General features: G+C 49.7%; 1 long non-coding RNA gene across 1 annotated transcript; it reads right to left on the reverse strand.

The window, feature by feature from the left end:
* Positions 1–1340: 1340 nt before the first annotated feature.
* On the reverse strand, positions 1341–5248 carry LOC116269510. Its single transcript, XR_004177125.1, has 2 exons — positions 4444–5248; positions 1341–3093 (listed from the first exon to the last, which is right to left on the reverse strand). It is a non-coding gene; the product is annotated as an uncharacterized LOC116269510 (long non-coding RNA).
* Between the last annotated feature and the right edge of the window lie 12554 nt (positions 5249–17802).

Consider the following 17802-nt stretch of genomic DNA (forward strand, 5'->3'; position numbering starts at 1 on the left):
CAGGAGAATCACTTGAACTTGGGAGGCGGAGGTTGCAGTGAGCTGAGATCATGCCAATGCACTCCAGCCTGGGCAACGGTGAGACTTCATCTCAAAAATAAAAAAGAAAAAAAGAAAATGGGTAAAGACAAACAGAGATGAATCACCCCACAGGCAGGTCTACAGAGATTCTGCTGACACCATGGCTGCCCGGAGTCCAAATCCTGTGTGTCCAGCGCCAGAGGCAGGTCACACCCGGCTGCCGGGGTAAGGGATCCTGGCACTGACCATCCCCACCTCGGCCTCTGCAACTGCTGAAAGCCATTCTCCACCGGCTGGCAGCTTTGTGCCACTAGTTGTGAGTCGGCTCAGGCTTCTAGGACAAAGTACCACAGACTGGCAGGCGTTCACAGCAGCAATTTATTTTCTCGAAACTCTGGAGCCTGGAAGGCAGAGACCAAGGTGCCGGCAGCATTGGCTCCTTCCCAGCTGTGAGGAGGAATCTGTTCCAGGCCTCTCCTGTGGCTGGTAGATGGCTGTCTTCTCCCTGTGTCTCTTCACATTATTTTCCCTCTTGTCTCTGTGCCCAAACTTTTTCTTTTTATAAGGACACCAGCCATAGGGAGTTAGGACCCACTTTAAAGACCACATTTTAAATGGATTACCTCCATAATGATCCTGTCCCAAATAAGGTCACATTCTCAGGGACTGGAGACTAGGATGTCAACACATGAATTTTAGTGGGGAACCAATTTTACCCAGGACATTAGTAGTCAGAATTGTCCGTACATGTTTGTTTGTGTGTGTCAGTGTATGTAGTGTGTGCATTAGTGTATACAATACAGAAGCCAGCCTAGCATTTAAATCCATTGCCATGTAAAAGAAGATTGCTTTAAGGTAAAAATCTTGGTCATGAGTACACCAGCTGGTAAAACCTGTGTGTGTCACAGGAATAAGATTTATGAAGGCATGGAGCATATAGCTGTTAAAATAGATGGAATAAAGCAAAGTCATCTAATAAAAATGTGTGCTTGGCTGTGAAGTGTGAGCCAACTGTAGGGATGCTTCACAGATGTCCTGTGATTTTTTGTGATTGCTGTAAGTGGCCAAAATGATCCTAATATCTTTAAACAAAGGCATATTGAGGCCCTATTTATGTCTCTCATATTACTTCCAATCTCAGCATCAGCTGTGCAGTCTAAAGGGAGAACCTAGATTCCTAACGTTTTAAACTTTTTAACATACTTTTAAAAAAGGTAACGTTATTATTCCAGTGAAAGCATTATTCCACCAAAAGAAAATGTGCACGTAATCTCTATAGGAAGTGTTGATTTTGTGCACATCTCTGAAATGCCTGACCTGGGTTACAAAGGGAGGCTTTTATTAGAAAGCAGGAACTAACGCTAAGTCCATGCTTGCAATCAATTCTTTGTCAAAAAAATGTACACGAAGCAGGACTGAATTAAGTACAAGATAACATAGCACAGAAAGTCAGGCACATGCTGAGGTCAGGATAAATACAAGAATAACCAAAAAGTTTTTGAGCTAGATATAATAAAAAATGGTAGTCACTAATTAAAAGAAAATTGAGGTTGAGGGTTGGGAGAGGCACCTCTTAGCTGGGATAATTCCATCTGGGACCATTCTAAATCCCATCTGCCAATGTCCTGAAAAGACAACTTCTCTTCCTGAAGTAATTTAAACAAAATTCCCAAATACTTCATAATATTTGTGCATTTCATTGTCTAGTCGTTGCCGAGACAAATATTGACAAGCAGTGGGAAACATGTGAGCATTGCTTCTCTACAGGACTTTGCAAAGTCCCTGTTCTAGCCCATTGCCTCCCAGAAATGCCTTCTTCATGGTCCCTGGGGACTGAAGTGGAGGTTACCTTACCTTCTCCAGCTCCCAAATTGTTATAGGAACTGCTTGGGGGTGGGGCGCTGAACCAATTTTGCAAAACCTAATGTGGGTCAGGGATCAGCTAGTTGAGGCTGAAGTTCAAACCTTTCGGTAAACATCAACCCTCCCAACCCTAAAAAGGATATATAGATACATATCCAGAGAAATATGTAAACATGTTTTTCCTAAGATTGCTGTACTTCCTGTATCCAGTCAACCCAGAAATAACACAAGTTCAACCTTTCTCACAGTATTTTTCCACTTCTCTGGGACTCAGCCAGAATCTCGAAGTGCAGAGATGAGCAATAATCATAAAATCTGGGCCCCTTCCAGGAAACGTGTCAAATGAATTCAAATTATTCTCATTAGCATCACTAACAGGAATGGTAATAATGGCTTTCATTGCCAGTGTCCTATGAACCAGGATGGCTGGGAAAAGTGCAAAAAAAAGAAAAAAAAAAAGGGCCTCTTCCCTTTGCTCCAGCAAACTGCACGCCCGGCATCCGGGGCTTTGCGGGTGGCGGAGTCCACGTCACTCATTCTGAGAACACAGAGGCCCAGAGATGTTGACTCAAGATGGTAACCAGGCCAGGGAAGAGGTCAGAGCTCCTGGCTCAGAGTCCAGGCCATTTTCCACGACTGCACTTAGCGCCCAGCTCAGACTCTGCCAGGAGCCCAGGACTGAGGACCAGACGCAGCTGCGCTCCAGCAGCTTTTGCCCCTCTGCATGGCTCCTCCCCTTTACCCGGTCTGGTAGAAATTCAGCGTTCCGGGGCAACAGCGTGTTTCCCTATGAGCACCCCACTGCTCCATCATGATCAGATGACTGTGAACTGGGACACCTCGCCTTAATTTTCTTATCTGTAGGATGGTGAAAATAATGGGCCCTACGTCACACAGGCTGCATGTCCTACCACGGTGCCTGATCTCTCCACCATCACTGTTTTTCCACGCAAAGCATTTCCTGATAAATTGTGAGGAACACATCGAGCATGCAAGTTCAATGTGCATCGTCACTCACGGTGCAGGAAGAGCTCATGGTCTCGGATTCATTCCAGACAATGAGTGAGGCGTTGGTAGGAGGACTGGGTGTGATTCACATTACTTCCTCACCAAGGGCTCGGCTTGGGACGTTTCTGGAGAATCTAGAATGACTCTAGTCCATAAATGACTTCAACAGAAATCTCTTCTCGGGAATATACTTCTGGATTTCTGGCATTTAAAAGAGAAGGATCATAAAAACGGGTCCCATATGAGCCAGTCTTTTAACACATTTCAGTACTCAAGGAAAAAATAACACTCACTTCTTACAATCTTAACAGCAGAAAGGTAGATATTTTCAAACGCAAACAAAATAAAATAAGAAACTGTGAAATTTACTGAGTGTATTTGAGGGAACCCTATTTACTGCTTAGATTTCCAGATACCAGCTTTGAGCCGAAGAAAAGCCACCTGCCTGTGAACTTCATCGCTATGCACTATGCTGAAACAGTCACATATTCTCTCTCTCATAAAAACCTAAAACACATGATTAATAGAGCCAAGGACTGAGTTAGATTAATTAATTTGGCTAATTTGCAATAATCTGGCATGTTGGCAGCATACTTTAGTCTCAGCCCAGTGATTAAAAAAACGGACTTCAAGAGATTCTTCTCCAAGTGTTTCAGCCTTGGAACCATTTTAGTTTCATGTTGTTCTAATTAGTAATTCCAATCACAGGGGAAAGGAGGAAAAAAAAAATACATTTCCTCAGTTCATGGTCAATAACTTTGTCCCCATGTGGACATTAGTGCTCTCCCGCTTCTCACTAGGGGCTGGAAGGTTTCCATCTGATAATGGACGGTAATGGATGGATGGTGGATTTGCACAGCGTGTGGTCCCCAGGGGAGACAGCGGGGCGGGTGACTCAGAGGATGGGAGCCTCGCCTGGCAGCACAGCCCTCCCAGCTCCAGGTGCATTTCCTCCTGAAAACAGGAAGTAACCTCGGTTTACAAATGCCCCGAAGGGAACATTTCAGCTGTCTCCTCCGTGATTGTACAAAGAACCAGGCAGAGATCCTGGAAGGTCATGGGGATAGGAAGTGGGTCCACGGGGGTTCGTGTCTCCCCGCAGGTGCGTGGGTCTCAGCAACACCTGTGGGGCCTTTCTCCCCAAGGCTCACTCTAGGACTCCTGGCTTGGGTGACCATGGGTGTGGCAGATATTATGGGAAGGAAAATAGGCTGTAGCTGTCAGTGTATATGGGTGATAGATAGGAGTGTGGGGGAAAGGGGTAGCGCAGGTGGAGCACTGCCCCCCCGCCACCCCCGGAACAATGAGGCCGCTCATTTCAAAGCCCTCAGGGTCCTGCTCTCCCAGAAAGCCTGTGGGTCCAGCACGGGGTTTCTGTGTCCTAGGGCAGCTTTTGGAGGTGCTTCCTTTGTCTGCTAATTCTCCTTTACCTTCCTACATTTTGTTCGCAGTCAGAGAAAATTGCCCATCTGGGGGCAATAAGGAAGCATTCATCACTCTGGAGAGTTAAGCCATCTCAAGCAGCCCTCGATCAAACTCTGCTCTTCTTACCTCACAGCACAGAGGCCACAGCGGATGAAGCAGCTTAAGGGAGCTCATTTAATTTGTGACGGGGTCCAGGGTTGTAACACAGCCTCCTCGCCGCCTTCTTCAGGGCCAGGAGCCCTGAGCAGAGCTGGTTTCCTATGGGTGTCTGCTTGGGATGGGGAGTTCATCAGGAAACCCACACACAGTTTCAAACAGGAACAGCAGGATGGCAGTCAGGACCAGAACCACGAATGCAAAGGGGCTGGAGATCCCAGGCTCAACAGTTGCTCAAAAAGGAAGACACACACAAAGCTGACACACAGAGTGAGCCACTGCCAGCACTGAGGACACGGTACATGGTGAGCCACGCCTGGCCAGGGCACGGACACATGGGACACTACACCCCCACCACAACCAGCTGGTCCCACGCTTCCCCTGGAGTTACCTCCTTTCCCATCCTCTGCACTCCCTGGTCCACTCGAGTCCCTGCTCTCTCACTCTTCCTCCTGAAGCCAGGCTTTCTCAGAATCGCTGGGATCTGCCTCCCCTCTGCAGCTCTGCACCTGGCCACTGTGAGCTTTCCTGAAACTGGACTGAACTGCTGGGTCAATTCTCAAACCATGCATAAAAGCAGGGAGGTACCTGCATCGGCCTGAATTTATCATACTCTCCATTTCCCCGAAGTGTTAATTCACATTAGGCCTTGAGATCCACAGTGCATAATCACTCTAAATTCAGATACAATAAATTATAAAATGTGACTGTGACCTTAGGTAAATATTAAAACAAATAGGCTGGGCGGGGTGGCTCACGTCTGTAATTCCAGCACTTTGGGAGGCCGAGGCGGGTGGATCGCAAGGTCAGGAGTTCGAGACCAGCCTGGCCAATATGGTGAAACCCCGTCTCCACTAAAAATACAAAATTAGCAGGGTGTGGTGGCGCATGCCTGTAATCTCTGCTACTTGGGAGGCTGTGGCAGGAGAATTGCTTGAACCCGGGAGGCAGAGGTTGCAGTGAGCCAGGTCACCTCACTGCACTCCAGCCTGGGCAAGAGACTCCGTCTCAAAAACAAACAAACAACAGAAACCCAAGGAGTGTGGGGTTGGTAGTGAACTTAGGACACCATATTTCTTAGGAGAGTCCCTTTATCTAGGCGATATAGTTAAAATAAGACTCAAACAGATCTGGAGTGTGTGTAAAGGCACGATTAAAAACCAGCGGCTATCATCCCTGCAACAGTGCTAACATTTACGCTGGCTGGGGGGCCCTGGGAGCCCTGCTTCTTCAGGGACGTAAGGCCACGCTGACAGCAAGGAAGGCAAACACAGGAACCCCGCAAGAGTAGAGCATCTACCCACAGCACTCCTCGAGAGCGGCCCGGGGATGGGGGGTTGGGGGGATCTGCACGCCGCTCCACTGAGGCAGTACATGGCTCAGCCCCTTCCAAGGGCAAGACCTGCATATTCCAGTCTCGCTGGGATTAAAATCTTTATTTACATTTTCATTTTTGTATTACCATTTTTCTCTTCCCTCTGCTCTAAAACTTAAAACCCTATCTCAACTGAAATGAGTGCCTTTTTTAATACAAAATATTTATCCTAATCCTCCTTTAGTCGATTTTGAGGATCATATTAATGCAACAATCAGATAAGAACGGCCCTTATAACACCAAAGCCATCCATTGACTTTCAATTTTAAAGGAGGAAAAAAAAAAAAAAGGTGACTCATTTGGGGCGGGACTGAGAACCAAGTCACTCCTTTTCACACCTTTTCGTTATGAGTAATAACCACCTGCCCCACAAGCTTCCGGGAAGGAAGTTGAACAAGAGGAAGCTGCAAGAGTTGGCTTCAGAGAGACTAAGAGGCCACCAGGTAGCTGCTGCCCTTCTCCACTGCTGCAGGGGACCGCGGTGGCCACATCCACAGCCTGGACCCAGGTCCCTTGTGCGCAGGCATCACGCCTAGGAGGCGGAGGCTGCCTCTGGGTTTTTCAGGCTTCTGGGCAAAGTCAGGCCCAGTCCCTGGAGTCTGCTGGGGTGGCAAGATGGCAGAGGTTAGGGGCACAGTGTGGCCTCCCTCCATGCCAAGGTGTCCTGATTATACCAAGAGATGTAAGTGCTATGCTAGCCACAGGGGCTCAGAGCCCAGGGCCCACGCTGGCCCCTCTCCGGGAGCTGGGCATAGCTATATGGCTCCCTGCTGCTGCAGGCCATGGTCACGCTCGCTGTGAGGGCACCAGGTGCTACACACTATTGTCTGCTTTGCCAGCATTTTTCTCCCTCTTGCTTTTCCTAATCTCTTTCTCTCTAAGATTAGAAAGGAAAAGGAAGGAAAGGAACCTAATTGGGTGATGTTAGGAGCTAGATTTTATTCAATCTTTCCATGACCATCAAGGCGGGAATTATTATTGCACAGATATTTTGCCTACAAGGAGAGAACTAAGGCTCAGAGAGATTGAGGAAGGGCACAAAGCTGCCCAACAGTTCAGTGAAGGAGCTGGGCTTTGGGCTCAGGGCTCAGCCCCTCCGACATCCACGTGGATTTATTCACAGGTGCATCTGTCCCGGGAGCATGCCCTGTAGGGCTGCACGTTCACACCCTCACAGACCAGCTGACACAGGACACTACAGGATTTTCCAGGTGGCATCCCTGGTCCTTACAGGGCCACAGCCCTGGGGCTACGCACATGTGGACATTCACAGTCTTCATCTGAACGCGGCCCTCCCTCTGGGACCCATCATATTCTGGCACTCCAGGCACAGCACTGAGGTCCAGAGCTATTGACACAGCTGAGTGCACCCAACTGTCTCAACATCTACCTGCATCCCATGTGCATCCCACCTGCGTCCCACCTGCGTCTCACCTGCATCTCACCTGCATCTCACCTGTGTCCCACCTGAGTCGTACCTGCACCCCACCTGCATTTCCACCTGCATCCCTCCTGGATTCCACTTGCATCCCACCTGCATCACACCCCACCCCTGCCTGCATCCCTGCATCCCGCACTCCCCGCACTGGAGTCCCACCCTGGTCCTACCTCACGTCCCACCTGCGTCCCTGGAGTCCCACCTAAGTCACCTGCACATCCTGCACCTCTAATCCACCTGTATTCCCACCTCGTCCACCTGGGTCCACCTGGGTCCCGCAAATTCACTAAGTCCCACCAGGTCCCCACCGCAGGTCCCCACCGTCCCTCGTCCACCTGGGTCCGCATAAGGTCACCTGGGTCCACCTGGTCCCCACCTGTGTCCCCATATAGACGCCTGGGTCCACCGTCCACCTGGTCCCGCAGTGTCCTACCTGGGTCACCTGCACTACCATCCCACCTGGGTCCCGCCCGGATTGCCACTTTGCATCTACCGCCGTATTACCACCGTCTAACTTTGCTGGCTCTGTGCTGTGCTGCAGGACGCCATCCTTGCACAACAGGATGTGGCCCTGGGACTCCCCTGTAGTTCTCTCCTAGAATGGACAACAGCTATGCCAATCACACTGAACACACCAATCACACAAAATGCGCCAATCACACCAATCACACTGACTGCCTGCAGACACCTCTTCCTGCCTCACGCCTGGTAAGAGCTAATTCAAGAGCAAGATTCCATGGTACCTAGAGACCAGCAGTGCCCACTCAAGAGAAGCTCCTGTAGTCCTGACGCACACCGCTCAGTCCCGGATGACAGTGCCGAGGAGCTGGGTCCCCTGTCTTGCCGTGGAGCTCTGAGGAGGCCATGTCTTCTGCAGCAGCCGCAGCGTGATGCCCATCAGTGCCTAGAGATTTTGAGGACTCTGTGCCTTCTGCAGCAGCTGCAGCGTGATGCCCATCAATGCCTGGAGATTTTGTCTCCTCCTGTGCCATGTAAGGTGGTGCCCATTCAGGACCAAGGTCCTGGCGTCCAGCTCCCAGGACTGTGGGCTGCTGAGGCTGATGGCAAGTGCCTCCATGCAGTGCCTGGGGGTAACCCTGCAGGGGAGCCCTGCCCTGCTACCACTGAGTCTGGGGGCACAAGCCCCCCTCCTCTGCTTCAGTGAGGGCTTCTCTGAAGGGCCCTTCTGGTCCTGAGCCTTCATGGAAGCTGTCGGGACCCCCTTGTGGGCATTGTCTCCCCTCTACAAGAGACTCCCCAGAACCTCTGCCTTGGTCTTTTTCCAGGAAACCCAACCACAAGAGTACCCATCAAACTTCACTTGTGTGGTTAACCTATCAGCCCTTCCTGTCCCTTCCTGTTCCTTCCTCAGCCAGAATAAGCAGAGCGAGTGAAAAGGAGAGGCAGGGAGAGTGGGCTGCAGCATGGAGACTCGCTCACCTTCAGCGCCACCTGCCCAGGTCACCAGCTCCCCCTGAGCTTGTACAGTGAGAGACGCTGACTCAGCACAGGTACGTGGCTTGGACCACACCCACAGCCCAGATGGATAGGCTGTAGAAGGGAATAAGGAAATTACCCCTGATTAGTTATCATCCATTTATCTTTATCTATCATCTATCTATTAGCTATCTATTATCTTTCCAAATCTGTCATTTATCGATTATCTATATCTATTATCTATATATGTGTTATCAATCTGAATGATCTATCATCAATTTCGCCATCATCTACCTAACCTATAACTATTTCATCTATCATCTATGTGTTATCTATTACCTATCGTCTAATTATCTATCATCTATCCTCTATCTACACATATACGTACATTCAACAGCATTTTGCATTTATGTAATAGCTGTGTTACAAAAATAGAACTATACAAAATATAGTATGAGTTTTGAATTTGATCACAACTTAAGGTCATGAGAACCAACTAAGAATTCTTGGCAAAATCTTTGCAAACATAATATCTCACTTGCTGTTTCGAAAATTATATGGTTGAGGTGATATATACTGTGGATTTCGCATAAGAAATGTAAAGTTGAACAAATGGTGCTGCTGCCTCTAAGTGGTAGAGCTGGGACCCAAACTCCTGTCTGTTGGCTCCAAATGCCATTCTCCTTCCACCACACCAGGCCTCGCCTCAGCTGCGCTCTGAATGGATTTGAATGGAATTAACTGGCCGTGCCCAGTTGGGTGGCATACAGAATTGAGGAGCAGCCTCGCCAGGGCAGCCCCCATCCAGTTACCCCTTGATGTGGGTTGTGGGGGCACAAAACCAGCCCTGCCTCAGTGGAACAGCTGTGCAGGGCTTCCCGGCCCCCCAGGTGCCCCTGGATATGGCTACCCAAAGTGTTCCCGCAGACCAGCAGCAAGGGCAGCGTCCATGAGCTCCTTACAAATGCAAAGCTCAGGCCTCACTCCAGACCCACCAGCTCAGGATCTGCATCTTAACAAGGCATGGCTCAGGCCCAAAATAGTTTTAGATCCATTCCTGAAAAAATGCCAAAAAATAGACACAGTAAAGTGTAATAATGATAGTACCAGTTTTTTTGAGCATCATTTTGGAGAAGACTTAGTGCAAAAAAGGAAAGAAAGAAAGAAAGAAAGAAAGAAAGAAAGAAAGAAAGAAAGAAAGAAAGAAAGAAAGAAAGAAAGAGAGAGAGAGAAAGAGAGAGAGAGAGAGAAAGGAAGGAAGGAAGGAAGGAAGGAAGGAAGGAAGGAAGGAAGGAAGGAAGGAAGGAAGGAAGGAAGGAAGAGAGAGAAAGAAAGAAGTCAGAAAAAGCAAATTCCACAGTTTTTGCTGAATTGAAGTGAAACTCTGTTTGACTCTGATTTATGTGCCAGTCATCCTGACCTGCCATATGTTTTGCTTGGCTGAGATGGCGTTCTTGCAGGAGGAGAGACTGCGCAAGTAAATTATTAGCTTTTTAAGTTCCAGGGAACAAGAGAGAAAAGATTAAATGGAATGAATACCTGTTGACTTCATGCCTGAACTATCCATCAAGTCTTATCTTGCTTTTTTTACTCGTATCTTGGTTTTTACTATTAAAGCTAGGGGAATTTTCAACAGCTTTATAAGTTACTGAAATGGACTGCATAGACTTCATTAGAAGTGAAGGCCGTAAGAACAAGCGGGATTTCAGAAGAAATTCCTTTGCTCAGCTACTCAGAATCGACATAGATGAAGTTTTAAAAAGCCTGTTAAATGTAAAGTAGATATTCGCCTGGGTGGGGAAGAGGAGAACATTTGTTTTGTAATTTGACATCTCCACTCTGGCTTTCCATTCCCCAGAAACTGAACTGAACGACGCTCTCGGGAAAAGTGGCCTTATCATGACAAAATCCATCCCCATGACGCCGCCAGCTCAAACCGTGAGCACGGGAGTCATTCCTAATTCCCTCTTTTCTTCCTTGCCCTCCGTAGCGCAAAGCCATTTGTCTCTACCTCCAAAATCTCTCTCCAGGCCAGCTCTTTCGCCTCTAACGCATGGGTTCCCATTTCTCCTCAGACTGCCTTATTCAGTGTTCCTGTTAATAGATATTAGAGACCTACTTCACAGCCCCGCGTACACACGTGTCTTTTAACGTTATTCTTCACAACTGTTTTTAAAGTCTGTGAGAGAAATCTGATTAGCTACTCCTTTACAAAGTATGAAGAAAATATTTATAGCATTAAATATTTAATTATTTTGATTAATAATTTAATAAACAATAATTTATATAGTTAATACCAATAAATAATTTACAAATATTTGCTATTTATAAATAATAAATAATTATTCATTGTTTAATAGTAATATATAATAATTCATTCATTAATTAATAATTTAACTAATTACTTAGATTAACTGGCCACTGTTAATTTGTCTTATATGCTAATCCTAACACATATGAGGAATTAATCATTCAGATAATATAATTATTAATATATAATAATATTAGTATCAATATAATATTAATCTATAATAATATATGATAGCAACATTATCTGAGTGATTAACCAATTCCCTGTATGTGTTAGGATTTGCATATAAGATACACCTGTCCCTTTAAGGAGTCTGTAATTACGTTGCAGGGACATGACTTACTCTCATGAAGCAAAAAGATTCTAATAGAAGACACTGAGAAGTGAGCGTCAGGGTTCACAGAGGTTAGAAAGAAGTGTCTTGGTAGGTCCGTTAGAGCTTCCCGCTACAGCGCTGGACAGCGCGATGGTGATTTTGGAGTCTCCCTGCTTCCGACAGCTTTGCGGAAACTGCACAGCAGGAAAGGTAGAAGGCTGACCCCCGCAGGGCCTGGAGTCTGGGTTCCGAGGCAGCTTCTGTTTCTTTAGTTTGTAGGTTCCGAGGAATCAGCCGTCCACCCTCTAAAAGGTCCTAGGCCAGAACACGGGCACGTCTGCATAGGTCTCTGATATTTATTAATAGGGTTTCCAGCTGTCTGCTGGAGTCACTTGGTGTTACTGTCTGTGCTTCCCGAGAGCAGGAGGCTTGTACTCCCACTTCTGTGCCCTGCACCCTCCCACCCCCTTCCCTTACCCCTCATCCCATAAAGAGAGAGAGGAAGCAGGTGGAGAACTGACCGGAGTCAGAGACTAAGCGCGTCCGACAGCTCCAGGTAGTCACGTTCTGTTTAACTTTGCAATATTCCCAAAGTCGTAAGGACTGAATCTTGGTATTGCTTTTCCCACCTTCTTCGGATTCACTGCAGCCCCGTTTCTCTTTCTTACTGAGAAAATATCTTTGGATGTTCCAGAGGATGATGTATTTCTCAGAAAAGCAGCCCTGTCCTTTAGAAGAGGGGTTGATTATAATCGTAAAAGGGATTCTTACCTGTTTCCTCTCCCCTCTCTTACGGTCACTTGCTAGAATCAGAAAACAGTCATGAAAGGTCTGTCATTTGCTCTGCATCAGGAACTGGCCAATCCAACCCCAACCAGCCCAACTTAAGCTATTGAAATGGGAAGATTTAGGATACGGCATCCATATTCTTATTTGAGCCAACTCGTTTTGCTGTGGGCCGGGATACAATGTCACAGCATTCGATTCGGCTTCTAGACCAGTGGAATACGTCTTCCACGGCTCCCAACTCCCGTGGCTAGGTCCTATTCCCACTGTGGCTCGGGAGAACGTGCCAGAAGCACAGCCCACATGGGCCTCCACCACCCAGCAAACTGGGACAAGCTCGGCTGTAGCCTCAGGTCTTCTTAAACCCCTGCTCTTCCTTACTTAGGCTTCGGAAGATAAGAAACGGCTTTAAAACAGCCACCAAGAGCCACAGTGCCACATGGAATGCAGCCTTCTTCCTTGGTGAAAAGAGAAAAAGAGAAGCCTTTTGCTCTGGCCACCCAGGAGGGAAGGGGTGTGCTGACGCCCAGGCATTTCTCGGAGCAATGCACCCCAGGCGCCTCACCCCACTGAGAAGCCGCCTCCGTCGGTCGAGGCATGGCCTCAGCGTGGGCCCTGGAGACTCCGGCCCCCATCCTCCATGGATCCTCCGAGCTCCAAGCGCGAGCCCGTGGAGAGGCAGAGCCTCCGTCCATCTCGGGGGTTTCCAGACCTTTGTGATGAATCAAACCTCTTTTTCAAATGTGATTTCACCCCAAACGCCAACGTGTAAAAGCAGATAAACACAGAAAGCTGCTGTAAAAGTCAAAAGAAGGAGAAGGGCTGTTGGGGGCTGATCATCATTTCCACATTCATCTGTTGCAGCTCAGACCTTGGCTCCCCAGAACGCGACTGCGCCTAAAGAGGTAATGAAGGTCAGAGGAGGCCGACAGGGTGGGCCCTAATCCAACCTTCCTGGTGTCCTTATGAGAAGAGGAAATGAGGACACAGATGCAGAACGAGGGATGACCCTGAGGGCTTGGAGAGAGGACACCGTCCACAAGCCACAGGGAGAAGCCTCAGGAGAAACCGTCCCTGTGGACAGCTTGATGCCGACTCCCGGCCTTGAGGACCTTGAGACAATGAATGCCTGCTGAATGCCCGCTGTTTACGCTGCCCGTCTATGGTGCTTTGTTACACGGGCTTGTTGATGCGAGGCTGTGCCTGTTCTCCCGACAGCCCCTGCTCTCCCCAGACTCTATCCAGGCACCTGACACTCCTTGGAATGCTATTGTTTGAAACCCACTGATCTAATTCCATCCTCTCATTGTGGGATCTCATTGTGGAATGTGAGTCCGTGAGGTGCTCCCAGCCCATTGCAGAGAGGACAAGGGTTGTGGCAGTCACACTGGCTTCCTGTCCTTCCCACCGCAGTGCATCAGGGATGGCCCGGCTGGGTCTGGGCACACCCCTCCCTAGCTCCTGGGTTCTCTGCTATTAGAGACACAGCCGGGAGCCTCTGGCCCGCTCTGCCCTACCCGTATCAGATGTGCTCCTGGGAAGGTGTGTCTGAAACCCCATTTGCAGTTTGTATCGCACCACCTTTGTTAGGTGATGCTTAAATCACTTTCTTTTTCTAACTCACAATCAAGCGCAGGCGCTTATCTCACCAGATGATTCTACTGACGAATCCTCAAACACGTGGAGTGATCTAAATTTTTCTCAGACAAGCACAGAGGACAGAGGACATGCTCTCCTGGTGTGAAAAGCTCCGCCGCTCTCTGCCTCAGCTGACACAGGCTGCGGGAAGAGCCTGTTCGGAAGGGGAGAAACCGCATGGAGGGACGATTTGACCTTGGCCAGCTGGCTGTTCCATCGTGACTTCTTTCATGGAAACGCCATCAGGAATTTTATAAGAGAGATAAAGGAGCCGTGAGCTTCCTGCGGCCACAAAGGCACTTTTCAGAAAGCAGGTTTTAACAACGATGCCACTGGGGTCTCCATGCTGGGCAGAAAAGGAAGGAGAAACAGAGATGTTGCCTGCCGGTCTGTGGCCTTGGGAAGCTGGAATTCTGAATCCAGCCCTGCCGTTTAAGGAGAAATCACCCACTCAGCCTTCACGCCCAAATCTAGGGTCTCAGTCTGCTTGGGGCTTGGTAACAAACGCCACAGAAGGGCAGCTTAAGCCACAGACACGATCCTATCCCTTCTCGGGGGCTGGACGTCTGAGATCCAGCTGTCGGTAGCGCTGGTTCCTCCAGAGGCCTCCCTTCCTGGCTAGTGGATGACGTCTTCTCCCCATGTCCTCAGTCAGTTGTCCCTTTGTGTGCCTGTCTGCCTTAACCTCCTCTTCTCATAGGACGCCAATCAGATCAAATTAGGGTCACTCCAATGGCTTCATTTCAACTGAGTTGCTTCTGTAATGACCCTGTCTCCGAGTCCGGCCACATCCTGGGGTATGAGAGTCAGGACTTCAGCGCATGAGTCTTGGGAAACCCACCTCAGCCCATGACACCAAGCCCCTGACACGTTCCTCCCGGAGCCCCTGTTTCACTAGCGCTCACATTGCAGGCACCCAACTGGAAGACGCTCTCGTCTGTGGGCCGTGATAATTGTGCTGCGAGTCTCTCCTTCCTGAGCCGGCTGACCTTACCTGGAGCAGAGCCTGTCTTCTGTTTTTGCTTTTGTTTTTTTTTTTTCTTTTTCCTTTTTGAGACGGAGTCTCACTCTTGTTGCCCAGGCTGGAGTGCAATGGCGCAATACCAGCTCGCCGCAACCTCTGCCTCCCAGATCCAAGCCATTCTCCTGCTTCAGCCTCCCAAGTAGCTGGGATGACAAGCATGCACCACCAGGTCTGGTTAATTTTGTATTTTCAGTAGTGGTGGGGTTTCTCCATGTTGGTCAGACTGGTCTCGAACTCCCGACCTCAGGTGATCCACCCACCTTGGCTTCCCAAAGTGCTGGGATTAGAGCCGTGAGCCACCACGCCCTTCCTCTGTTTCTTCTTTATGGGCCTGGCATGGAGCAGCCAGGGGCCTTTGTGATTAATTCCTTCAGATCCACCACGAGACCCTCAGTAGGTCCAGCACACTAAAGCCTGGTGGATCTGCACACTGAGCACAAACCTTGTTGATCTATTCGTTTATTTCTTCTTGAGACAGAGTCTCACTCTGTCGCCCAGGCTGGAGTGCAGTGGGGCAATGAGAGCTCATGGTAACCTTCAACCTCTGGGCTCAAGCAATCCTCTCACCTCGGCCTTCCACGTAGCTGGGACTACAGGCATGCACCACCACGCCTGGCTAATTTTGGTATTTCTTGTAGAGATGGGGTCTCACTATGCTTCCAAGGTTGGCCTTGGACTCCTGGCCTCAAGTGATCCTCCCACCTCGGCCTCTCAAAGTGTTGGGGTCATGGACGTGAGTCACCGCACCTGGGCCCACAACCCTTATTTGTAAATCTTGCAGTGAAGTGTTAAGAAGGCTGGTAACCACACCGTGTCTGTGGGGTCCTCCAGGAATCAGACACTGAGATGGAATCGGACTTGCAGGAGATTGGTTGGGACACGCCCGTTGTGGGTAAAGGTGAGGTGGAGCTGGAGGCCAGAGGGCTTCAGGCCGCGGTGCAGGCCGGACACCTATGGATGGAGAAAATGAAGCAGAGAGAGGGCAGGAAGAGTCGAGGACAGACGGAGGTGGCAGCTCTGAGGCCCCGCAGCTCAGCTGATGGGGAGCCCTGCAGGAGAGACTGTCTGTTAGGGGAGCCCAGGCTGGGGGCAGAGGCCGGGTATCCACATCCAGGACATGTGGCCCTGGTCAGGGTGTGGCTTGCAGAGAGTGGGCCCAGGAATGGAAGACGCATCAGATCCCAAGGGCGGGGGAGCTGAAATCTGTCCTGTCAGAAGCTGCTCTCCTGGCGGGCTCTCAGCGGGCACCCCTACAGCAGCCACACCGCCTCAGCAGACAGGAATTGCCAGGAGTGGGACCAGCTGAATTCTCCCAGCTGGGCCCGGTGGAGCTGGGGATTCCGATACATGGGGTCATGTGTGAATTGTGAGTGGAAAAGTGAGACCGTGCAGGGAAAAACCCACTGTCCCGGTCCCCACCTGAGAAAAGGGAGCGGAGAGGCAGGGAGTAGGGAAGCCCATTAGGGTTCATGAGCTGGCCCCTCTAGCAGATGGCTCAGGCAAACGCTTCAGGATGGTCCCACTGACCGGACAGAATCAAGGAGGCTTTTCTCACCTGTCCCTGCCTCTCCTTGGTTGAGGGCTGTTGGTGCTTGATGAGCAAAAAGTCCAGGCACAGGCAGAGCTGTGTGTGGTTTTCGGATGGGCCTGGGTGCCGTGGTGCAGCCCATGGTGGGTGTGTAGCTGCCCGAATCTATCCACACCCTCGTCAGTCTGCTCTGCCATGTTGCTGACCCTTCAAGGAGGTGGCCTCTGGTAATCACCCAAACCCAGTAACAGACAGCAGGAGAGTGAGGGGGCGGGGGACGGTGGCTGCTGCAGCCGTTGGTCTGAGGGTAGTATGCAATAAATAACATTCACCCACCTCCCTCCTCTCCTCCTGACATTCCAGGGTGCATCCAGCACTTCTGTGCCACCAAGACAAAGGGAGGCCGGCAGATGCCTGGTGTGGGCCCCTTGCCGCATTTCTGTCTCCATAAAGTGGCCCTAGGCCATGTGGGTAAATCACACAGTGTGGGCCCTCAGAAAATGATGTGCACCAGATTCCAGCCAGAGCAGAAACGCAGTCCTCAACAGGCGTTAACCTGGGAGGACGCAGCCCTTCTCTCTCCTGTTCCCAGACCACACAGCTGAGCCTTCACCAGGCCCTGGGAGTCCAAACACGTCTTTGCTTCCTGTCACAGAGCTGATGACCGAGTGTCTGGAGGGAAGCATAGCCGCTGTGTGAGATGCTTCTCTGGATACCATCTTTCTGGGGTTCGCTGACATGCTGAATGGAACTGAGGTTGATGGCAGTGCATTTCTGTCTTGCGTACAAATGCCAGAAACTCTTTCAGTAAAGAGGCCACACCAGGCAACTGTGATTGAAACGATCACTTGTTTCAGTTTGCGGCAGCCCACTGTTATCTGCAGCCATTCGCCTGGTCCTGAGAGGGGCTGGGCCGGTGACTACATTGAAGGTGCTATGGGAACCCCCATCCTCGTCTGCTTAAGTCTTTCAAGACAGTAGTGACCTCTCCCTTAGTGACCTCTCCCTTAGTGATCTCTCCTGCTGTGATCTCTGCCGTAGTGATCTCTCCCTTAGCGATCTCTGCCGTAGTGATCTCTCCCGTTGTGATCTCTCCCGTTGTGATCTCTGCCGTAGTGATCTCTCCTGCTGTGATCTCTGCCGTAGTGATCTCTCCCGTCGCACGCTGAGTGCAGTCTTGCCTCTGATTTACTGTGGTGACTGGAAGGGGAATGTCTTAGTCTGTTCAGGCAGCTATAACAAAATTCCATAGATTGGGTGTCTGAGAAACAAGAGAAATGTGTTTTTCACAATTCCAGAGTCTGGGAGGTCCAAGATCGAGGTGAAAGTCTGAGACAGGTTGGCCTCTGTCGAGGACAGTGTTCCTTCCCTGGCTGGAATCTGGTGTCCACATCATTTTCTGAGGGCTCAGAGTAGGTGCGACTTATACACATGGACCAAGACCACTTTATGGAGATGGAGATGCCAGCAGACTTG

This window comes from Papio anubis, chromosome 11 (assembly GCF_008728515.1).
Source record: "Papio anubis isolate 15944 chromosome 11, Panubis1.0, whole genome shotgun sequence".
In the NCBI taxonomy this organism is placed as follows: Eukaryota; Metazoa; Chordata; class Mammalia; order Primates; family Cercopithecidae; genus Papio; species Papio anubis.